Source organism: Porites lutea, chromosome 12 (assembly GCF_958299795.1).
Source record: "Porites lutea chromosome 12, jaPorLute2.1, whole genome shotgun sequence".
Taxonomy (NCBI): domain Eukaryota; kingdom Metazoa; phylum Cnidaria; class Anthozoa; order Scleractinia; family Poritidae; genus Porites; species Porites lutea.
The window spans coordinates 10,661,550-10,678,459 of NC_133212.1; the positions used below are offsets into that span (position 1 = coordinate 10,661,550).

General features: G+C 38.4%; 1 protein-coding gene across 2 annotated transcripts in view; it reads right to left on the reverse strand.

The window, feature by feature from the left end:
- The window catches only part of LOC140921321 (uncharacterized), a 51,537-nt gene that overhangs the window by 21,891 nt on the left and 12,736 nt on the right, over positions 1-16,910 (reverse strand). The gene's annotated exons all lie outside the window — the stretch shown is intronic.

Below are 16,910 nucleotides of genomic sequence, written 5' to 3' on the forward strand. Positions count from 1 at the left end.
GTAGCCTCCAAATTGGCGGACAAAACATTAGCCCGATGTTGCTTTGAAACAGTTGTCAGTTTTAAGATTTGGTACTTCCTGTACAGCCAGCTGCCTGACTCATAACGAATGTTATTTTTCACCCCAGTAATAGTAAAATATATATAATAAAACCTCGATATAACAAACCGTTGTTGCAGCGAACATATTTTGCCAGTCCTTCGACCCTTCGTTATATGAAGGATTAACTGTACGTTGTTCATAGATCGCGCCTTTCTGTTTCCACTCTGCTGTCTACCTCTACCATTTTGCCCCTTAGAACACGAAAACACAACGGGTCGTGACTTTTAAAGGTCGAGTGAAAAGAGTTTGTCGATTTAATTAATTTAATCACTTCTTTTCAGTCTCTGTAAATGGAGCACTTTCTCGCCAAGTTAAAGCCTCTTGATCTCTTTTTTCTGCATGTGAAATAGCACCTCCTGCACTACTAGTGTTGTTTTCCAGGGCCTATCTAAAATAATCAAAACGTCACACTTTTCGATGTTATTGATCAGAAGATTATGGTAAATCATGTGGAATATGTGTGGCGGCTGACAGGCTTTTATCGCAATTCAGAATTCCATATATATGATCTATTATCGACAGAGAACAATGTAAATGCGTTGGAGCGAACTTGGACTTATCGGTATAAAATATGATATGTGATGTTGTTAAATCCATTAAATTAATGTGTAAGATTTGTTTGTTTCGTTGTCACGAATTTTATCATCATCACAAATTTCCTGCTGATTATAAACTTTATGGGATTTCGTTTCTATAACATGAACCTTCGAATATAAGCTCTTCAGAAACGGCCTAAGAAAGATATAAGCCCTGTGGCTAATTGTGTTTAGAATTTCACGATATGTGGCACATTCTAACCGAAAACGACCCACTGAAGTATTGGAATTCCCCGTTGGCAATTTCACTTTCTCTAGCATAATCCAAGCAATGAGTCAGGCAATTGGCTGTACAGAAAGTACCAAAGTGTTATAACTGACAACTGTGTCAAGGCGACGTCGGGCTAACGTTCTATCCGACAATGTGGAGGCTACCTTAAGGTACGGAAAAACGGGCAACAAAAAACGTGCAACTTGTCTTGCAACACTGCTGCAAAACGAGTTGAATAGCGATGTTGGGCGTTTTACCACCCACATTAAACCTGTCTTGTAACAAATCAGGTTGTTAACATGTTTGAACATGAGTGGTAAGCCGCGCAACATCGCTATTCAACTCGTTTAGCAGCAATGTTGCAAGACAAGTTGCACGTTTTTTGTTGCCAGTTTTTCTGTACCTTAAATAAAACTTTTGACAGGTTATATATCTGTGACTAGTCAACTGAATCCTATATCTCCAGGGCAAAATTACTGCTGAAAGAAACCTTGGTCTATTACAAGTTTCAAGAATTAATCCTGATCTCAAATCTATTCTAAGAAACAAGCATCCAATTTTTCCTTGGCTTTAAGGCAACACCTTGATTTTCAGGTAGCTCACGTCTCGATTTCACTGCAAACATACAGCATATCTCACATCATTTTCACGTTTGCTACTATTTCATTTGTAGATACGAACGTTCGTAAACTCTTAAGACATGTTTTCTTTTCTTATTTTGTAAACATAAAGGTATCACGAAAAACATAATTCTGTATTAGTTCTTCGCTTTCCCTTACTGCTGTACAGCTCGAGGAGTTTAAGATCAACAAGATATGAATATGCAATGTGCATGATAACAGTGTTAAATCTGTTATCAGTCTAATAAACACTTCATAAAATTAACAGAAAGTGTTGTTATATTTTCGGAAGAACATAACAAAACTTTTACAATAATATATAGATTTAGCCAGAGCTAAAAGCGAAGCTCTGGTTAATAATACTTATAAACAAACAAAATTAAATCGTGTAATGCTAAACGGGGACGGCAATGAAAATGGCATCAAGATCAATAGATCTAATTAGCAAAAAAACAAATTGCAAGTACACCCGCTTTTTTTTCTAATTAGCAAAAACACAAATTTGTTCGTTTTACAGCACACTTTTTGTTTTTCTTGGGCGTTCTTTAGCACAACTACAACGCTGTTTTGTAGGACTAAATCGTCAAACTTCCTAGTTACACATTATTTTTATGGAGGAATTATCGTATGTGTTTACCCAATATTTTGTCCCCTGTGTTCATGTTCGCTTTTATTTTTCACTGCCCCTCATTTTCACCTTGCTGGCCGCTAGCACTTCTCATTGTCTCACCGCCGCTTTAAATTTTCTTGTTTTTCTTCCTACAAAATTCGTCTCTTCTGTTTTCAATCACTCGCTCAAGCTCTTTCTCTGTTATCCAGGTGAGTGTAAACATCAAAAATAACGTCGAAAAAGACACTACTTTGTTGTTGCTTTTTCTTTCTTAAAGTCCGGGCGGCCATGCGATTTCTTTCCAAATAAAACATTGAGTTGCTTTTCGGTTGCCATACCTGTTGATTGAATTATTTTACATTGGTATGCCTGTCGTGCGGACGGACGGACTCTCGGGCGGTCGGTCCGTCGGTGTACGGCGACGTGATTATCAAATTTTCTCGGATGGGTAGTTTACCACATTTTTCTTACCCATGGTGCTCCGCTGCGCGCTCTTCGCGCGAGAGCTCCGCAAAAAAGAGTCACTCAGCTTTAATTATTTAAATATCGAAATCACCCTCTAAATAATCACTGAATTGATAACTATCTTGGTTAGTTTTGGAACATAAAACCCTAGAATACTAAACACTCATTGATCTTGGTGTTTTAAGGAATCTGATTGGTTCGCTATTTTGGATATCGAAATTCTAGAGTTTTGATTCGCTTAGCGATCATGCTCCGTGCCTCTTTGGCCTTCCGATGAAATTGCATTTTCTGGCGTTGTAATGATTAAAACAATGTTCTTCGGTCGCCATTCCGCCCTTCCTCTGCAAAATTTTGGTTCGCTTCTCGTCTTAACTTGACGCGTAAACTGACCATATTTGGAAAGCATGGCATATGAGGCATTAGTAAAATCCAACTAATGGTCTATTATCAATGCTTCGTTCTGATTGGTTGAGCTACTACTAGGGTATATGTTATAGCCCACTGGTAGCGAAAAGCGCCGGCTTTTAGGCGGTGTAAAAAGGATTAAAGTCTAGCTTTATTATGTACGCACTTATTGGTTCGCTATCTCGGACTACGGAAAATATAAAGCAAAATAAAATGGCTCTCGTGAACTCAATGTTTTGCTAACGTTTTAGGTTAAGAACTTTTTGAACATTCAAGAAAATCCTTGCCCTTATGTTACTTTAAAGTCTTAAAAAAACTTGAATTATTGTGAAGACATTTACTGTAACTGACTTTTACGCTCGAAGTTAACTAGAGATTTTGCCCAGAAATCCAAGTTAATTTATGAAGAAAAAAGATGAAAGCAACTCTGATTTTCGAAAACTGAATGTACCAGCAAAAACACAAGGTAAAGAACATTACAGATAACGCTAACCTCAATCGGAGCCACCGTTGTCAGCACTTAAAAGAAGCGACAAAATAAACCATTTTCATTAGTGAGTTGACAGAAGCATATAAAGCTTACATTTCTTCTTAGATGAGGTGGTAATTTAAGCGTCTGACGATTACTTTTGCACTATTAATGCTACAGGTTACAACGAGATTGAAACTATGATTTCCCTTGTTTGAAGATACTGTAAAGATTGAACTTTTGGGTATGTTAACGGCAAAATGTTCGGGGGCACCCAACGTCAATTTTTGGAAAATATCTGTTCGGAAGACGATTTGAGATCTAGAATTTTAGGAGCATTTGTTGTAAAATTTCTTGCTTGCCTGCCTCTCCTAGGATTTTCGAACATCTGAAAAATGATATAATTGCCCATTTTTAACGGATTTTTACCCTAAAAAAGTCACCTAGAATTTTCGAGAGCCTTTTTTCTGGCTGAAATTTTCGAAAAGGTAGGTTTTGATCCCGATAATTTTCGGATCACCAGACTTTCAGTATAGGAAATCCGAACAGATGAAAAATTTTTAGCGGACAAAAATATACCTACCGTTTAAATACTAAAATACGTTCAACAATGCTATGTTTAGGTGGTTTTGAGCTATATTCTCGTTGGGTGCCCCTGAATGTTCATGCATGAATAAATCAATCAATGTAATCTTTTTTAATGGTTTCCTATCTGATACTGTTGAGATCACTTTGTGTATATATAACAAATATTCACCGAAGTGAATAGTGCAGGATATCACTGTCGTCCGGAAAAAGTGCACGCGACAATCCCGAAAGGTATCGTAGGTGGTTTTCAGTTCACTGTTTTTCAAAGAAATTTCAAAGAATGGCAAGAGGGGCCATGGACGTATGTTTGCGAGTGCTAAAGGAAAGAAACAAAAATAGGTTCGACAGCTACAATGTCAGGAACACTGTAATGATCATATCCCATATTACCTTTCGGGGTTGCCGCGTGCACAGTTTTTGGACAACCTTTCAAGAAATAGCTGTATACTAAAACAATTATTCACTTCAATCTCGCTGAATTGTGGCCTTATGAATGTTTACATCAGCCCTTCGCAGCTCTTTAAATAGTCTGCCTCTATTAATACACTTTTCCATTGTTTTGGACAGGTTATTATTTTCAATAAATGGAAAGGGAGGTCACTGAGGCGGAACAGGAGGTCATTATTACGAATAATAGCCTACTGTCCCACTTCAGTGACCACAATAATGACCTGCCGGTTTCAAAACAAAAGAATGGTGCATTAAATCGGATAATGCCCTCGCTCACTCGGCCTTCCCAAAAAATAATAACCTCGCGCTCGTCATTATTTTAAAGAAGGCGTCGCAACTCAGGCATTATCCTATATTTCACCTTCATTGCAAAGAATAATTTATTTTAAATAAGTCAGCGATATTCCGAATGAATAATGCACGAGCTCGGTGTTTTGCAAATTTTTTTTAGAGTAACAACCTTTCAAAAATCGACAAAATCCTAAGGTTGATGTTTTGAATGTAGGAAAAGGAATTGACAGAGTTTTCCAGTTTACTTAAGCAGAATTTTTTGCTCCATGGAATGTTTACAACTACATGTTCTACTCTGGAGCAGAAGAGACCGTTTTTTGAACTCATCATTACCTAAAAAGATGAACTTTGTGCCGAAATCGAAAGTAAAATGAAAGCAAATCTTTACCAAAATTAAACATTTGATTTCATGTATACAGGACAAAGAATAATACTGAGAAACGACACCTTACCTCGAGCAACCGAGCCTCCATTGTCTGCACATGAGAAGAACGAAACCTTTTTTTCACAAAACGTGGCGTGTCGAACACCCAAAACATGCCATCAACAAATCATGCAACAGAAGACTATTGGCATACATCAAAACGTCAAGGTCAGGGTGATCCGGGGGAAACCATCCACCAGATCACAAAATAAACCCTTTGAATAAAAAAATGGCTTTCGAAAGCAGCAAAGCGAAATAAAGGCCTTTAACTTGAAATCTGGATTGTCTTCAAAAATTTTCAAAAATAGCTACATCAATAGTCTTATTAGAAAAGTCTTCGATAACCAGAAAAGACGTATTGCTAGATATCTGTAAATTGTGTATTTCACGCACCAAACTAACGGCGCGAATGGAAATCACGAAATTTCGGCAATCGGTAAAACCACAATGGTATATACGGACACATTTTTCTCACTACACGGGAAAATTGAAAAACGGCCTGTCAAATGACTTCTAGCCGGCCTATTTTGCATTATCAGCCCTGCAGCTGCCTCGGGTTGTTCAAACACAGGATAGCGCTATCCAAGGGATAAATCGCGATCAAGTGGATAAGTATAAGAGAAACCAATTGCGCTATCTATTGAATCAATCTGACAGCGCTTTTCATCTTTCGAAAAACTGGGACCTGATCAGCGCATACGATAAGTTTTGATTTATTGAGGTACTTGACATTGCTTAAACAGAGAGCAGGAAACTAAAATTACGTGCAGCAGCGTTAAGCAACTCTTGACGTACACCTGCCAAAACTCAATAAATACAAAAACTTAAATTCAGCAATAAGTATATGATGAGGGCTCCAGTACTAGCTGAAACGCCTTTGGAAAGAGTTTTTAAAACAAGTCAGCTTGAAGCTTTCTATATTAAATTGACAGCGATCCATTTGTCACATATCGTGCTCCTGCAAATGGTGTCTTGCTAAATGTCAAATGTGGGTTACTCATTTATTAATAAATCGCTCCTCATATCAGTAAAAGATTATTTTAATTCAGCATAGAATTGCTTCATGTTAATCCCTCGACCAGAATGACTGAATTCAACGTCTCGATTTTCATTTCTCAGACCATTTCCTGGGGAGGGTTTTTGTTCCATCGTATCCAATACTCCAGTTCTGCAAGTGGAATTTTGACTTCCCTTTTTTTCTCAACATGGGTTTAAAAACAGTTCTTGTTATAGGCACAATTACATCTACAAGAAATCGCAATTCCAAATGCAAGAAATCGCGGTCGAGTTTGCATTTTCTAGACAACAGAAAATGAATAACTTTTCCTCGTGAAAACGATGATAGCAAGTTATGGGTGGAAGTGATCATTGTTTCTTTTTTGGTTGCAGTAGCGACCGAAGATGTCCTCACAGCAAACAATTATTGTGTAAATCTTCTCAAAACTCGAACTGTTCTTTTTGCATGACTAAAAATCGTCGTCTCTTTTTGATAGAATAAACAAACTCGACCGCAATTACGCGTATTGGCAAGCCGTATCACTTGTTTGCCGCACTAAATCACCACGCGACGTTGCTTCCATACCATCAATCCTAAAGCCCGGTCTATTGTACCCCACCAGAGATACAACATCACGTGATCAAAGCAAAGTGGAAAGTAACGTGAGAGAAGGCGGGAAAGACACTGTCAGTTTGTTTTGATTTGTTCTTTATTCGTTGTCGCTGTTGAAGTGAAAGTCGACGAGTAAACAAAAGACTTTGTCTCCGGAAACGCAAGGACTCTCTGGATTCCCGAGGGACCTCACATCAAGTGTGTTATGTTGAATTCGCAAAAAAAGTGTTTTTCAGAACTTAAGTGTTATGTTTCTGGAAAACGTATCGCGGGACATTCTAGAAACCTAACGGACACTCTGGTAACCGGACAGCTCTACTGACGGCCGCCTTCACAAAACCCCGTTTTCCACAACTCATATACGAACTCTGTATTTTTCCATTGATTTCCCGTAAGCGGCCAGCTCCAGTTAAGGACACCCTTTTTATGTCCCGAGGGTGTCCACTTACGAGAGCTTCCACTGTACTTCTTTTAGCTTCCTTTACTTTACTGTTTCTCCTGTATTAAAACATATTTTTGTCAAAGTAAACGCGAGAAAAAACGAGCTTCCTAACTGTTTTTTCAAAGCACTACCATTTAGGTGAATTTATCTAAATTCTAACTAGAGGATGTTTATGTTTATTGGATATTAGATTTTCCTCGAATTTTTTGGCAAAAACCTGTAACAGCAAATGGCTGGAGACAACGTGATTAGGCTTTGAGGCCATGTTTGCGGTTTTCAACGCGAGTTTTTCAGTGTATTTATAATGAAAAGAGATATTTCACCTTCCAAAATAAATCCTTTTTTTTAGTTGGCAAGAGGGCGGAATTCTCCAAATCCTGCAATCTGATTGGTTCCGGGAGCGGGGAGTTATTTTTCGATGTTGCCCCCTAACCCGAGCAGAATCGTTATGGCGGCTTTCACTGACAAGTTTGCTTGTTGTTTGTGAATGAGAAAAAGCTGTGACTTGAAATCATTTTTATTTAAACTTTCGCTCTTGCTAACCCTAGCGAGAAAAAAATTATCAGAATCAAGCAAATCAGGCGGTTCGTGATGCGCTTTAACCTAAGATTAACGTACTGCAATCTCGCCTTAATAAACTGTTTTTGCTCTGTAGTTTTGTTTTCCATTCTTTTTTGTTTTGTTTTATTATTATTATTAATATAACATGTACACTACCACATCTATATCAATAAAGAACTACTACAAATACGCAAAATACACTACCTACATGTAATAATGGCTGATAAAAAGAATATACAAGTACTATTACTACTATTACAAAAATAGGAATAAAATTTTTTTGTATTTTAATTCTCGCCACTACGGTAGAATAACTGAAAATTTTCCCATTTACTTTTCTGATCGGCAACTTTGTTATTTGATTTCGTAAGTTTCCGCTTTGTAACTGGTGAACATACCTGACTTTATTTTAAAAAAAAAATTGTAAAGGAAGGATAAGTGCATTTATTACGCAATTCATAAATATGCTGCTTAGCTGAGACTAACATGTGATCAATAAACAAGTTATCTTCTTTTCTTTGCCAAAATCGAAAAAGTATATCGCTGTCTGAAAGGTCCCTTAATATTATGTTTAGTTCATTACACCAGGTAATAAAGTGCGACCAGAAACTCTTGGTAAAGCAACGTTTTTTTTTTATGAACAATATTTATTACAACATTTGCTCTAAGAGCCCAAAGGGCTCATCTAGAGAGCTTACGCTGTTTACATTTGAATATTTTAAAAATACAAATGCACTTCACGATCGAACACACACACAAGAAAAAGCGAAAGAATAAAAGAAAAAAACAAACAAACAAACAAAATATATATATTATATACATATATAAATAAATAACACACCCAGCAACTAACAGAAGCGATTTCATAGCGAAATAAACGACTGGACAACCTCAGTTGATTTGAAAATCAGCAGTAGAAATACCACTTAAAAGCCAATCGATTTTTTTCTTATCTGAGGCACAATGCCATCTATTTCCAAGTAATTGAGCAGCGGAGGTAAACAACTTTTCACACAGAGCAGCAAAACTTGGACAGTGTAGGAAATAATGTTTCACGTCTTCAATAGATGTATCACAAAGAGCACAGGCAGGTTGAGGACAGCAATTTTTCTGAAACAGGTGATAATTTAAGGCAGTAAAATTAAGTCTCAAACGAGTGTGAAAAATTCACCCTAAACGATCCCCGATACAAAAAAAATAGCTCCCGGATGGAAAATGCAGGAATTTTAAAAGGCTGCGCTTGAAGATACCTGGAGAAGACAATTTGCGTGTCTCTAATGGAAGATTGTTACACTCTTGAATTGATGAAAAGAGAAAAGATTTTTTGTGTATTTCAGTACGAACGAAGGGTAAGCAGAGATTATTGGCAGAACAGAGACTATGACTAGATCTTTCACAAACGAAATTAGGACATAAATCGCATAAATAAGGCGGGGCTAACTTAAATAAGATTTTGTACATCAAAGTAAGTTTATGAATTTTTTTTTCTAACACTAAGTTCGACCCAAGAAATATCGTTTAATAGAGATACCCTGTTTGTCCCTTTAAAAGCACCGGTTACAACCCTTGCGCCCTCTATTTGTTAGCTTTCTAACAAATTGCTATCAGATTCACAACATCCATCACAAACCATCAGCATATTCTAAGGATGAACGCACCAAGGATTTGAATAAAACTTCAAATGTATAACGGTTCAAATTGTATTTCAATGGCTTTATGAGTTTAATTTTTTGGACAGTTTTTGATGAATTTTGTAATATATGCGGTCGCCAAGTTAGAAGAAGACAAGGTCAAACCAAGATGTTCATGAACTGTCACATCCTCAATTCATGATACTATTGTTCAAAATCAAAGAGGGGTGAAAAGGTGTATCTCTTTTTGCCGAAAAACAATTGATTATTCGAGTCATGATTAAGCTTAGAAGCGCAATCACAAGGAGACTGAACTTTTTCCTGCAAAAAGCAATCATCGGCAAATAAAAAAAAGCGAGAGGAGATTGTGGCTGGTAGATCATTAATGTAAACGAGAAACAATAATGGAACTAAGACCGATCCCTGGGGGACACCAACCTCGATATTACGCCAATCAGAGTGCACTCCTTCGATTATCACTCTTTATTTACGACAGGAAAGGTAACTTATAAACCAGTTTAACAAATTCCCCTCAACTCCAACTTTGCTATCAGACCCTGATGCTACACTCTATCAAAAGCTTTGGATATATCAAGGAAAACTGCCCCCATCTCACTGCCTTCCTTAAGGGCCTCATAAATTCCGTGAACAATATATACAAGTTGCATTAAAGTGGAATTCCCTGGACGAAAAGCACTTTGTAACTTATAAAAGAATCCAATCCAGTTAAGAAAATGAAAAAGATGAGAAAAAGCTACTTTCTCACAGATCTTAGATAAACATGCAAAAGTGAAACAGGGCGATAATTAGTCCTCAGTTGACTGTCATCTTTTTTACATAACGGCCAAGCATTTACATATAATGAATAACATAATGGTGAATTCGGTAGACCAATTTAATAAAGAAAATAGTTTGTTGTTAAGTATCTGTTTAAAATCCTATACTGGAATTCTCTGGATTTGGTGTCTATAACAACATTAAAAAGCAATTTATAGATATCGTGCCAATCACGGCATATAGCAGGAATTGGTTATTCAATCTCGCTTGTGAAGTAGGTCTAGTTTCATCTCTTGCTCTAATTTCAAAGTAAATAATATTGGAAAAGACGTTTTCGATCTATACGGCCTGGTTTTTAGGGAAGAGTTCAATTTGATCATTCAAAATGAATGTTTTACCACTTATGGGTCCGCAAGATGCCAAGGATGTTAGCCATTGAGTCGGCAGGGCTTCAAAAATTTGAATTAACTGAAACCACTCAAGAGGTGTAAAAGGTAACACATTTGGATTCCGCTTGACTAGTAATATATTTGTGTCAGTTAAGAGGTTTTCTAGCGTGATTATTCCTTCTTCAAAAAGACTATCATAAAACACCGATTTGCCGTCGATTAGAATGTGTCTATGTATTCAATTTAATATCTAAAGTAGCATTCTCTTGTACCATTGTACCTGACTAAATATTGAAAAATTTCATCTGCCGAAGTAGCAAGAATGATTACAGGTGTTAGAATATCAAACGTGAGGAAACAGTAATTAAGTATTGTACCTAACAAGTACGGTAACAAAAACTTTGCATTACAGATAAAGCGCAAGGGAGACGTTACTACAATAAACATAAACATATAAGCACACATCAACTGACTTAAATAAAAGATCGCAAGAAATAATCCTATACGCGACCTTGCGACTTGGGCTAGCGGAAAAACGAAACAAAAACATTGCAACATCAAACGAACAGCCACGGGTCCTCATGGCATCCCTTTTTGGGTTCGGAAGGAACATGCTGAGATTTTAACACCAGTCCTTAGGCACACCTTACGCACACCAAGCCTATGTCATGGAAAAGATCGAATATAAATACGATACCCAAGGTTGACATACCCAAAGAAAAGTCTGACTACCGTGGCATAAATATTACTCCAGTTATAGCCAGAGCGTTTGAGGAAGCTGTTTATAACATCTTTGTGAAGGAAGCTGTGGAGGAAAATCTAAGCACCACTCAATTTACTTACCGTGAAAGTGAAAATTGCACTAGTGCACTGTTAACGATCCAGCACTTTATCAACAAACACTTAGATAATCCAGACTGTGAGGCAGTACGGGTAAACGCTATGGACTTCAGCAAAGCGTTCGACTCAGTCAGACACGACCTACTATCTAATAAACTAAAGTTGCTGCCCCTGAATGCCTATATCATCAACTGGTATCACAGTTTTCTTTATAACAGACAACAACGTATAGTCCACAAAAACCACCTTCACGAGTGGAAAGGACTAAACAAGGGGACAATGCAGGGTAGTGTGAGCGGCCCCTACGTATTTAACGTGTTTCTGAACGACCTTGAAATCAAGCTAGGTTCCACTCCCGCTCTTTTTAAATACGCAGATGAATCAACTGTAAATGCTAGGTGTCCTGTGCACTAGGCCCAGTCTGCGCCGAGGTGTTGTCATTCGACACTAGGTCAAACCTCGGCATACATGTGCTTTTATCGCTTGTTATTTTCGCCTTTATTTCTCGGATAAGGATCGTTTAACTAGACTCACATCGAAGGAATAGAACATTACGGAAGCATTACGGATATTTCAGCAGTTTTCAAGGTTACGGATAGAGACACTTGCTTGTTTGTAAGGATTTCTTGCACGGTATTGTATTAGAACGGTGTGCTGAGCGTAGTTGATCGGATCGAATAAAACGTGGAATTGACATCGAATTGACGGCTATTACAGTTTGACCTACAAACGAATCACATGGAAGGAGACAAGGAAGAAGATTTACAAGGGAAAACGGAGTTCCCTGATGAAGAGAAGCTTTGCACTTGGCGCGAAGTTGATATGGATCTCGATACAATCTGCTCGTCACCTCGTGGGTAGGTACTTCATATATGATTATTATTATGTACCGTAATATACTTATTATATCTTATTATATATTATTATTATTATTACACTATATATCCCTATACAACACCGTATACCCATATACAACATCATATGCTCCTATACATCACCATACACCCCATACATCACCATACACCCCTATACATATGTCATATACCCCTATACAACACCATATACTCCTATACATAACCATACACCCCTATACATCACCATATACCCCTATACATCACCATATATCCCTATACAACACCGTATACCCATATACGACACCATATGCTCCTATACATCACCATACACCCCCATACATAACCATACACCCCTATACATCACCATATACCCCTATACATCACCATATATCCCTATACAACACCGTATACCCATATACAACACCATATGCTCCTATACATCACCATACACCCCCATACATAACCATACACCCCTATACATCACCATACACCCCTATACATCACCATATATCCCTATACAACACCGTATACCCATATACAACACCATAAGCTCCTATACATCACCATACACCCCATACATCACTATACACCCCTATACATATGTCATATACCCCTATACAACACCATATACTCCTATACATAACCATACACCCCTATACATCACCATATACCCCTATACATCACCATATATCCCTATACAACACCGTATACCCATATACAACACCATATGCTCCTATACATCACCATACACCCCCATACATAACCATACACCCCTATACATCGTCATACACTCCTATACATAACCATATATCCCTATACAACACCGTATACCCATATACATCACCATATGCCCCTATACATCACCATACACCCCCATACATAACCATACACCCCTATACATCACCATATACCCCTATACATCACCATATATCCCTATACAACACCGTATACCCATATATAACACCATATGCTCCTATACATCACCATACACCACCATACATAACCATACACCCCTATACATCACCATACACCCCTATACAACACCGTATACCCATATACATCACCATATATCCCTATACAACACCGTATACCCATATACAACACCATATGCTCCTATACATCACCATACACCCCCATACATAACCATACACCCCTATACACCGTCATATACCCCTATACAACACCATATACTCCTATACATCACCATACACCCATACACATCACCATACATCCCTATACATAACCATATATCCCTATACATCACCATACAGCCCCATACATAGCCATACACCCCTACACATCAACACACACCCCTATACATCGCTATATACCCCTATACAACACTATACTCTCCTATACATCCCCATACACCCCTATACATTTCCATACACCCCTATACATCGCAATACACTCCTATACATCACCATACACCCCTATACATCACCACACACCCCTATACATCGCCATATACCCCTATACATCACTATATACTCCTATACATCCCCATACACCCCTATACATTCCCATACACCCTTATACATCAAAATACACCCCTATACAACACCATACATCCCTATACATCACCATACACCCCATACATTCCCATACACCCATACACATCACCATACATCCCTATACATAACCATATATCCCTATACATCACCATACACCCCTATACATCACCACACACCCCTATACATCGCCATATACCCCTATACATCACTATATACTCCTATACATCCCCATACACCCCTATACATTCCCATACACCCTTATACATCAAAATACACCCCTATACAACACCATGCATCCCTATACATCACCACACACCCCATACATTCCCATACACCCATACACATCACCATACATCCCTATACATAACCATATATCCCTATACATCACCATACACCCCTATACATCACCACACACCCCTATACATCGCCATATACCCCTATACATCACTATATACTCCTATACATCCCCATACACCCCTATACATTCCCATACACCCTTATACATCAAAATACACCCCTATACAACACCATACATCCCTATACATCACCATACACCCCATACATTCCCATACACCCATACAAATCACCATACATCCCTATACATAACCATATATCCCTATACATCACCATATACTCCAATACATCCCCATACACCCCTATACGTCCCCATACACCCGTATACATTCCCATACGCGTCTCTACACATCACCATAAAACCCTATATAGTTTTTTATGTGTGTCATTGTCCCATTTTATTTCTAGATGCCTTACATTCAGCAAAGCATATATAGCATTAATTCTTGTCAAAGCTCGCTACTAGTGGTGTGCCTGTATAGCATGGCTGCCCCCGTGGTGGTAATAGCTGTCTGCAAAAAGTCCTTTAATTGCTTAAATTCCAAACTGATAGTGGCTTAAAAAGGTCAATCTAACATCTCGTCGCAGTCGCGCAACGGCAAAGTGAAGTCGTAGTGTTTTCATAAAGAAACCTGCCTTTTGACGCCTTTTCACTCACTTGACTGGAAATTTCTTTAGGCTGGATTTCAAAAAATCGGCTAGATATACAGTGTATATTACTTAGAGCGGTTTTCATTTGAGTGTCGAAAAGTAATTGGTTTTGCACTTTCTACACGATGCGATTGGCTTAAAAGATTCGCGCCACCTTTTCATCCAATCAGAAGTAAAACCAAAGTCAATTGTGACGCGCTCGCATGCATTTTCCCGCGCTTTGCGTCAGCCACATGTAATTACTTCGAGTTTTGATTGGTTCAATGTATTGTCTGTGTCCTATGTGATTGGCCAGAGTAATTACTTTGGTTTTGGTTTTACGACACTCAAACGAAAACCACTCTATAACTACACCAAACAAAACCAGTATGTTTTCAATGAATGCCGTGTATAACGACATGAATAACGACATTAGTACCCTGCGAACAGTCTCCTCCGATCTTCCTAGATAAGTCGGGAAGAGGAAGGAACCTCACCCGTAAGCACTGGGGTCAATAATGTCTGCCGACATCTTGGACAAAATTGAGCATGCTCCAAATTCAAATTATTCTGCGACGTCAATCAAACCGTTACCGTAGCATCCACTGTGTTTGTCAGCAAATGTAAATGTTAGCGGGAACTAATAACCAGTTCGTTTTCACCCTTCCGTATCTGTGTTTCCTCTGGATTTGGAAGCTCTTTAGGAACAATTTCACCTTTGAAATTAAAACTTGCCACGTTTCAGTATAAAGAAGTTAAAAAAACCTAGAACTAAGGTAAAACTTACGGTGCTTTTCAAAAACAAAGCAACGAGCCTTGAAACACATAAATACACAAAACGGATCGAAATCCACCAATCACAAACCACGGGCTTTCGTTTCCCAGGAGGTTCGCTAAAATGTAAAGGCAAGAAAGCGAAGAAAGCGTCGCTTCTTCAGATTGTGATTTACGTCGCAGAAAAACAAAATCCAAAGACGTTTTTGGCATCGCAGGTCGGGTATTATCCAATAAACAGCTGTAAAAGCATCGATAATTAAAATGCCACATGGATTCTGTAGCCTCATGATCTTATTTTGAATTAGTGTTATAAATGAGCAAACACCAAAGAATAGGTATAGATCCCGGGGGGGGGGGTACTCCCGCGAATTTCGGATAGGGGTGTGCCGCGAAGCTTCGTAAACCCTAACCCTAGTTAAGGACTAAGAAAGCGAAAACTGATACACTTTTTAAGGCCCAAAGCCGAAAAATGACACCCTATTCAAGGAAAAAACAAACATGTGGCTTGAAGAGGCGTTACGTGTATTTACCCGCTTAACGGCTATTAAACCTCTATTGCAAAATCATTTTGTTAATACTTAAACGGATACATCAAGTTAAAAAAAAACCGTTCGTTTAGGCGCGCATTTTCACACTCCAGTATTAGATAATACAATTAACCTACCCTATCTAAGGACCACACAAGGGACACAGAAACAAAAGGGTCAAAAAAGATACCCTATTTAAGGACCGAAAACTTCAAAAACCATACCCTATTGCGCGGCACGTACCTATACAGCACATATATGGGAGTACCCCCCTGGGAATAGATACTGTTATTCAAAACCCAAAACCCTTCCTTCGCGTATAGAGGTGTATGGTGATGTATAGGGGTGTATGGTTATGTATGGAGAGTATGGTTATGTATAGGGGCGTATGATGATGTATAGTGGTGTATGGGAATGTATAGGGGTGTATGGCGATTTATAGGGGTGTATGGGGATGTATAGGGGTGTATGGTTATGCATGGAGGTGTATGGTGATGTATAGGGGTGTATGGTTATGTATGGAGGTGTATGGTGATGTATAGGGGTGTATGGTGATGTGTAGGGGTGTATGGGAATGTATAGGGGTGTATGGTGATGTGTAGGAGTGTATGGGAATGTATAGGGGTGTATGGTGATTTATAGGGGTGTATGGGGATGTATAGGGGTGTATGGTTATGCATGGAGGTGTATGGTGATGTATAGGGGTGTGTGGTGATGTATAGGGGTGTATGGTTATGTATGGGGGTGTATGGTTATGTATGGGGGTGTATGGTG